This window comes from Triticum dicoccoides, chromosome 2B, assembly GCF_002162155.2.
Source record: "Triticum dicoccoides isolate Atlit2015 ecotype Zavitan chromosome 2B, WEW_v2.0, whole genome shotgun sequence".
NCBI lineage: Eukaryota > Viridiplantae > Streptophyta > Magnoliopsida > Poales > Poaceae > Triticum > Triticum dicoccoides.
In genome coordinates, this window is record NC_041383.1 from 84,410,529 (window position 1) to 84,419,408 (window position 8,880).

An 8,880-nucleotide genomic window follows, 5' to 3' on the forward strand; every position below is an offset into this window, starting at 1 on the left:
CTTTGGCTGTTAGTGTTAAGCCAAAAGGTACCGCATAGTAACAGAAACAAATCCGGTGCCCAGTTAATTTTGCTTTTTTGTCTAAGCTTTTGAGATAGGAGTGAATCAGTGAAAGTGTTGCTGATGCTAGAAAATCATTTACTGAATGTAAGCATGCCTACGCAATTGCAAAGAAACATGGTATACTTATTAGCAAAACCTGCTGTTTGTGCCTTTGAGGTCTACTTGAGGAAAGTGTACACCACGAATATACCGTGTGGCATGATTTAAACCAGTGCTCTTAGGTCTCCAGCTTTCTGATAATGTGATATGCCCTAAGACGTGCATGTGATATCTTGATTTTTCTTTGGTCTCTACCTCTTGCTTCCCTTAAATTCCTAGTTTACTTTACATAGAAGAAGCAAATTATTCTACCCAAATATTTCCAAACAGACTATAACGTGCATGTGCTATCTCGATTTTTCTTTGGCCTCTCACTCTTGCTTCCCTCAAAATTCCTAGCTCACTTTACATACTATTCCCTCTGTTCCTAAATATAATTCTTTTTAGAGATTTCAATATGGACTACATACTGAGCAAAATGAGTGAATCTGCACTCTAAAATATGTCTATATGCATTCGTATGTAGTTCTTATTGAAATCTCTAAAAAGACTTATCTTTAGGAACGGAGGAAGTAGAAGCAATTTATTCTACCCAAATATTAATTTTTAGATATTAGATTGTCAGCTCAATCTCATAAAAGATCTTAGGCACACAATGCAATATTTTCAAATAATTGCGTTCCATATTAGTGGATTGATGTGATAGTGTACTTAGGTAAGCTAATCTTAAGACAATGCTGAATGTACTGCAACCCAGTATCTTTCGGAGTATATAGCACTTAACTTTCCAATCAATGTTCTTATCTCTCCCCTTATCTTTGCATCAATCAGAGTCCAGTGGTTTTGCTATAATGCACATACATTGCTTTTAGGAAGTTAGCAAGGATAAAAAGAGACAAAAGAAAGACCTGAAACCAGATGAAGTGGAAAATTTAAAGGCTTGTCAGCTTGAATTTGGTAGCTACTGCCTCTGGCCAACAGAACACAAAGTAATTATGAAGGATTCAGTAGTGAAAAGACTAAAAGACCAACTATTCGTGGCCCGCTCATACTATCCAAGCATTGCCAAACTTCAAGGACAGGAGGCACTTACTCATGAAATGAAGCAAAATATACAAGACCATGAGAGGGTTCTCAGTGCATCTGCTGTTGATGCTGATCTACCATCCTTGTAAGAATACAGTTTTAACGGTTAAGCTTTTGTTGTCTTTTCTTCATTCATTCAATTGTAAATCTTAAATTTCAGTTTATGATGACTAGGTTATTATACCATATCTTAGCAACACACATCAGACTGAAACGGACATTAGAGTGTTACTCCCTCTGTTTGAAAATACAGTGTATTTACCTGTCTAAATTTGAACTTTGACCGTGAATTTCTCGTACAATATTTTGTTGTTTTTGTAAAAGGAGTAGAAACCCAACCTGCATATAATTTACCAGTTTTCAATATATGAGTTACTACTTTGATAATTCAAATGACAACTGTGCTATTTCGTTCAGTATCAACAAGAAGATAGAGCAGATGGAGCACACAATAGCAAAAGCGAAATCATGCACTGTGGAATGCCACAATGTTGTCAGGAAGCTTCGGCAGATAACTTGATATGACCGATGATGAAGCTCATTTTCATATGAAGCAGAGTGCATTCCTCTACAATCTTGGTTCTCAGACATTGCCAAAAACTCACCACTGTTTCTCTATGAGGTTGACATTGGAATATTTCAAATCCCCTTCATTGGATTCTGATGTTTATCCGGCTCGCAAGTTCAATACCCCAAACCACAGGCACTATGTTATACTATCTAAAGAATGTCCTTGCAGCTTCTGTTGTCATCAACTCAACAGTTATCAATTCTAAGGTATGTGGGTGATATTTACAATGACTAGCTTTCTGTTATCTTCTGCTATGGGCATTGCTGATGTTCTTATTGTTCTTGTAGGAGCCAGCAAACAATGTTTTTCAGATCCTAACTGATGCTCAAAACTTCTATGGCATGAAATACTGGTTTGCCAGAAATTCATACAAGAAGGCACCTATCCATGTCGTAAACTATGAAGAAATGATTTTAGAGAAGCTACCAAAGTTTAGTACGCGAGAGCTGTATTTGTCTGAGGAGTTTCGTGTTCTCATCAGGAGCACCGGGCGGCCCACTGAGCAGACAAGAATAGAGTACTTGTCATTGTTCAGCCATTCACATTTCTTTATTCCTGAAATATTCAAGGATCTAAAAAAGGTGGTTGTATTGGATGATGATGTGGTTGTTCAACGTGATCTGTCTTGTGGAAACTTGATATGGGGGACAAGGTAAATGGTGCTGTTGAATTTTGTGGTGTAAGACTGGGTCAAGTGAGAAATCTCCTGGGTAAGACAAAGTATGATCCTAAATCATGTGCATGGATGTCTGGGGTGAATGTGATCAATTTGGATAAATGGAGGAAGCATAAGTAACAGAGAATTACCTGCTGCTCCTTAAACAGGTTGGTATAAGTCTTTTCTCTATTTGGTTTCATGCTACAGTGTATAAAAAACTGAGTCCGCATAAAAAACGGCATGGAAGAAGATTTGGACAGTTTATATGTGGTGTGAAATGCAGTTTATTATCAATTACTTGCATGGAATAGGTAGCATGCTGCATTCATTTTTGTTACTGGGCAAGTATCATTATTTTATTAATTTCTGTGTAATACCGAACAACGGTGCTTCATATGGTTAGGACACTGGATATTTATTCTGCTGTTGTTGTGTTGCAGGTCAAGAAAAAAGACGAGGTATCTCTGAGAGAAGCTGTCTTTTCTTTAAGCCTGTTGTCTTTTCAAAATCTCGTCTACCCTCTTGATGGGAGGTCGACTCTGTCTGGACTTGGATATGATTATGGAATCGATCCGGAGGTTGCACAGAGCTCTGCAGCGTTGCACTACAATGGCAATATGAAGCCTTGGCTTGAGTTAGGCATACTGGACTACAAGAAATACTGGAGGAGGTTTCTCACTCGAGAAGATCGATTCATGGATGAGTGCAATGTAAATCCATAGCACACTTGATCAGAACCATCGACAACAGTTTGCGACATCCACTGGCCTCCACCTTAAAATCCGTCGCTGTCTACTGGATGCCTGTAGCTCCCAAGAGTTGCACTGTCATTGGCTACCATCTACAACAAACTACACGCAGCAGTTGAACAGGAGAAGAGGTGCTGCCATTGGCTACCAGTGTCGACAGTATTGAGCAGACGCAGCATCATCTGTCCATTGCATTGAACAGATTGATTGATGGTTTGGGGATCTTGCGATTTTTTATGTAGCAGGTAAAGGAATATGTCTCGTTGTCCAGATTGTTTGGTCAGATCGTCGATGCAAAGATTCATTTCATATTTCTCTCTTTTGCCAATAAGGGCACACACACATGTAATCTCATTTTTTTGGCTGTTAGCTGTAGCGTGGTGGTTAATTTTTTGGGGTAGTTCTGCGCCTGTGAAACTGTGGATAACCTGTATATTGTTTGCTATACTTCCTCGCTGGAATGCCATATTTTCTACAAGGTCTCGAGGGGCGCGCTCATTTGTTATCGTGAGTGGTGCAGTGTCCATGGCTCCTTTGTGCGTCTGAATTGGTGTGTCCATGTATCAGTGCACTAAAGGCATGATTAGCACCTCTAATGGCCATGCACTAAAGGCATGTATCAGTGCACTAAAGGCATGTCAATGAGTACCTAGGCGTGGAACTGAAACTTGGTAGATTAACTAAGCCTGAAGGAACAAATTAACGATAAACCTTACAAAAATATGTAAAAAAAATTGGTCATCTATTTCAAACGCATGCAATGTACTCCTATTCGAAATACGGGAATTCCAACATCCTACGTAGCTACTATTGTGTCGAGGGATCGAGGACTTGGCCGGCGAAGACGACGGCGCCGGTCCCCTCGTCCACAATGAAGTAGGCAAACGGATGATCGGCGACAAAATCCACTACCGGTGGCGGTTGCCTCGGCCTGGCAGCGCACCCCTCCATAAGACACATGGTGACGGCCGCGGCCCTGGTGCCCTCCTCGTTCACCTCGATGACCGCTTTGTGGACGACCTCGCTAAGGACCAGCGGGAGGCCGGAGCGGTCGTCCTCCGTCATGTCGGACAGGTCGGCCGCCTCGCTGAACGGCAGGCGGAGGCCCAGCTTGTCGAGGACGCCGACGACGCTGTCGTGGAAGGAGAGCTCGAACCTGGGCACCTTGAACTCACCGACGTCCACCTTGTGAGCAGGCAGGTGCTCGTGCAAGAATCCCGGCCGGGAAGCAATCGCGTCGAGCAGGCTGCGCAGGCCGTCGTCGGCGTCCGGGAGGAAGATGCACATGGAGAACTGTGTGGAGCTGGAGCTATAGCTGTAGCTGTCGTTGGAATGGTAGCCGGCGACGGCGAGACGGGAAGGTGCGGCAGCATGAGAGAATCGATCAGGACGGCCGAGCGGGGCACGGTTAGGGAAGAACAGGGCGGGCTTCGTGGGATCACGATCAACGTCTCTCGGATGAAACGGCGGGCGCGGGCGCGCACGCACTTCCCCCATCTTGTACTCGAGCTTGAGCACCTTGAACCCGTCGTGCACAGCCACGAACTGCCTCTTCCTGCTCTGCATGAAGGGCACGTCGACGGCGCCGGCGCCGCCGGCCCGGCGGAACGACGCGTCGGCGGTGTCGCTCTTGTGGAAGGGCTGGTCCAGTGGTCCCACTTGCCCTTGAAGTAGACGGCGTTGCCGAGCACGACGCGCGTGAGCTCGTTCACCGAGTTCCGGCCGAGCACGGACTCGATCAGGTTGTTGGTGGCGCGCGCGGCGGAAGTCGACGGTGGAGGCCTCGGCACCGTACGCGCCGTCGACGACGGCCCAGCGGAACACGGGCTTCAGCGGGCACGCCATGTCGCTCCAGACTGGTCCTGAAGCGCGGCCCCCGCCGCGCGCGCGACGAACGCGTCGAGCTCGCCGCGGGATGGCACGCCGAGGACGCGGAGGATCTCGTCCAGGGTGGCGTCGCGGGCGCCGGCGGCCACGAGCGCGAGCGCGGTGTAGATGGACAGCGGCGAGAAGACCAGGTTGCTGTTTGCGTGCTTGTCGGCCAGGGCCCGCGCGAGGCTGGCGGATAGCGCCGCCAGCCCTTGGGCACCGGAGACTACGCCGCCGGCAGGCTGCCGATGATGCCTCCTCGGAAGTCCATCGTATCTATCGTATCGTATCGAATCGATCGAGGGTTTAGAATCGCTGACGGATCTGATTATTTTGCTTCCGTTGGTGTCACGAGTATTTGCTAAGGTTCTGGGGTATTTGTATTGCAGAGTTAACCAGTGCGTGATCGTTGTATTCTGTCAAAAAAAAACGTGATCGTTGTATACGTTCTCAAATTTGTACTTATCGTATCGGCTTGGGTTTCCTGTTAGATTTCCTTCTCTCTTTTTACTTTCCATCTTTTTTGACCCTGATCTTTTTGAGAAATGTCTGTAACTTTATTCATACTAGCACATATGCCCGTGCGTTGCAACGGGGAGATAATTTTTATTGCAAGAAGCAGTGGGAGAGATAATTGATGTGTTCATCAAAACCAATCTCCATGGCGGTGGGTGACGGAGCGAGGAGCTGCTGTCTTCTCACGAGTCACGTTTGGCCCGCGAGGTCTTGATAGTGGTGGGGTTAGTCGGCGTGGCGGCGACCATCCAACGGGTACCTTTTTTTTTCCCTCCGGGTCCACCTCCGTCTTAGAGTTGTGGTTGTGTTCTTATTTGGTTACTGCGCGGCAACCTTCGAGGCAGGGTTGCTTCGACTACTTTCTCCTACAACGACGTAACCAGATGAATTACTAATTAGAGTTCACAAATTATGTTTCATTGGCATAATGAACGCATGACCAGGCATGAATGTCCCTTCATTGTTAGGGTTTATTATCTAAATATTTTTGCGCTCACATTTTTTATTAGCACATGCCCATATTTTTTTTCCATTCTAGCCAAATATCATATTGTCTTTTATTGGCACGTGCAAGTTACCTCCAGCAATAATTTCTGGAGTACCTTGTTCTGCTCTTGATTCTCGAGAGAACTTCATTATTCTCACACAACCTCCTTATTTCCAGACAACTTAGGGACAAATAAAAACTGTTGTGATTTAGTATAAAATTTCAAGATGGGACTGTTCCTATCATAATTGCAAGCTAGATGAGTTGGTTTTATCCGTTGGCACAATAGGAAAGGTCCATAGTTCAATCCTCTCGCGCCCTTTATTTTTTGATGCTCGCCCGTCCAACCTGGGGGATAACCGAAAAAACCCGGGGAACGACGTGTGGAATGGACGGAACAAAATATATTTGCATGAAATAGCGTGTGGGACGCACAACAGTTCATGTCTGGGCCAGCCCACTGGCAAGCACCGAAATAACCTATGTTTGCAAGGAACGAGTAATAATCCAAAAAAACAATATGTTGAGCAATTGAACGCTTGACCTTACAGGATCATGTGCCGCTAGCCACAGCAACAAACGCCTATGGCTAACCAATGGCCAACACGAATATTTAAGAACATACTGCAGTGCGAATATTTAAGAAGATAGTGCTATGTTTGATTTAAAACATTTTTTGAACTTTTTAAAAAATATGAATTGCCGAATATTATTGGAAACATGAACATTTTTTGAAATTACAAACAATGTTTTTAAATATTTTGTCCATTTTGTAAAAAAAACATGAACAAAATTTGAAACAACATAATTTTTGGAAGGCATGAACCTTTTATCAAAAGCCAAACTTTTTTTTAATTTGTGATCGACTTTTGAAAATGGAACGTGTTTTGAAGATCTAGAACAATTTAATAAAATGTGTTAATAAACACAGATATTATTTTGAATCTGTGAACATTTTACTAAAACAATAATATATTTAAAATCTCGATTATTTTTTAAAATACATGTTTTTTAATCCAAAACAATTTTGGAATATTTAGTAATTAAAAAAAATCGGAAAGAAAAAATAAATTAATATCCCAAACATTTTTTAAAAGGGGGAGACAATATTGTAATTCGAACATATTCCGTAATTTTGAAAAAAAACAAATTCTGAATTTTAAAAAAATATTTACGAAATAATGTAAAAATAAAAATAAATTTGGACAAAAAAAAACAGGCCGGCCCAATCTTGCGCGCCCCTGTGCGAACTCTGACTATTTATTGCACAGGGCATGAAATATGTTTTTATGGCTACATAGGCAGGCAAATAGGTGGGCTGGTTTCGCTGGGCCGAAACATGTGCGGGCCAAGTACAAAATTCTGGATTACTAAAAAGCTGATGTACGCACGAAAATTTAGTACCGCCTCGGATAGAAAAATAAATGCTTTTGTGGGATCTTTTCTCAACGATCTTCAGGTCCTAGTAAAGCCACAAGAGCAACAGAGGGTGGCTCAACCTCGGCCGAGGCATTGGTTACCACCGAAAGAGGGAACATGCAAGATCAATGTTGATGCAGCGATTATGAGGACTAGACCCGTGGGGGCGGTGGCTGCGGTTTGCAGGGATCGCCAGGGTGCCTTCCTGGGCGCATCCACGATTACCTTCCATGGCATTGATGATCCCACAACGCTCGAAGCCCTGGCTGTGCGGGAATCTTTAGCCCTGGCAGAGGATTTGTATCAAAACAGGATCTCAGTTGCCTCGGACTGTAGGGTAGTCATTGACGATATTGGGCAGCCGAGTGCAGCGGTATATGGAGCTATCATTAGGGAGATAGTAGATCATTCGAAAGTTTTTGTCAATTGTTTTTTTAGTCATGAGTTTAGGAGCTCGAATGTCGAGGCTCACAATTTAGCGAAGCATGTTCTCTCACTGGGTGTTGGCCATCATGTGTGGTTGGGCAACCCAGGTGATCTATCTTTCGTCCCTGTAAACATTGTGACGAGTTAAATAAAAAGCTTCGCGAGGTTGTCTCAAAAAAAACCTCGTATAGAAAAATAAATTTCAACGGTGAACGGATGAAAAAACCGACGAAACACACCTTACTTTATTATTAGTAGGTATATATATATATATATATCGTAAAAAAACTTTATTCATATTCAGAACAATTACAGGTACACTGGTTTAAACCTAAGATCCAAAAAAAAATACAAAGTAACCTCATGACTAAGAATTACAATAAAATCTCTTGAAAATACCTTCTTCGCTTCGGTCTCTGGTTGAAAAAAACACTCCAAAGACTTCGGTAAAGAGGCTGTAATTGGAATGGAGCAACGATGTTCTGATTCTTTCACCCGCATGAACATTACCAATAATGGTTTTTGAAAGCGCCTTGAGTTGCCCATACAAAAAATGGGAATCCTTAATCGATGAACGTACTTGGGCTAGGGATGATTCTCTAGAAGTGCAGGCCGTCGAATCACTATATCTTCACTATGATGTCGATGCAAGATTTCACCTCCATAAAGAATCAGACCAACAAAAAAAGCTTGACACAACAACATAAACTCATCAGATCCGAATGATTGGATCCGCGAGGACAGAAAACTCTCTAACCTCATGGCACCGCCAAAAGAACAAGAAGAAAAAAAATATTTTCACAAAACTATGAAGATCACTAGACGTTGACAAAGAACATACAGATCTTTTTCGACCCTGATATTCACCACACGTGTGGCACAATGGACACCCGACCACACGACTCGTCCGGTCATATCCACAAACCAGCTCACACGACCCTATGTGGGCGAACATTAAAACTGCTTAACACGTGTGGCAGGAGAACCCCATGGCCCG

The 8,880-nt window shown here is 43.5% G+C and overlaps 2 pseudogenes; one reads left to right on the top strand and one right to left on the bottom strand.

The window, feature by feature from the left end:
- Positions 1-6: 6 nt before the first annotated feature.
- Positions 7-3,647, top strand: LOC119362274 (annotated as a pseudogene).
- A 326-nt stretch (positions 3,648-3,973) lies between these two features.
- Positions 3,974-5,011, bottom strand: LOC119367208 (annotated as a pseudogene).
- Positions 5,012-8,880: the final 3,869 nt, after the last annotated feature.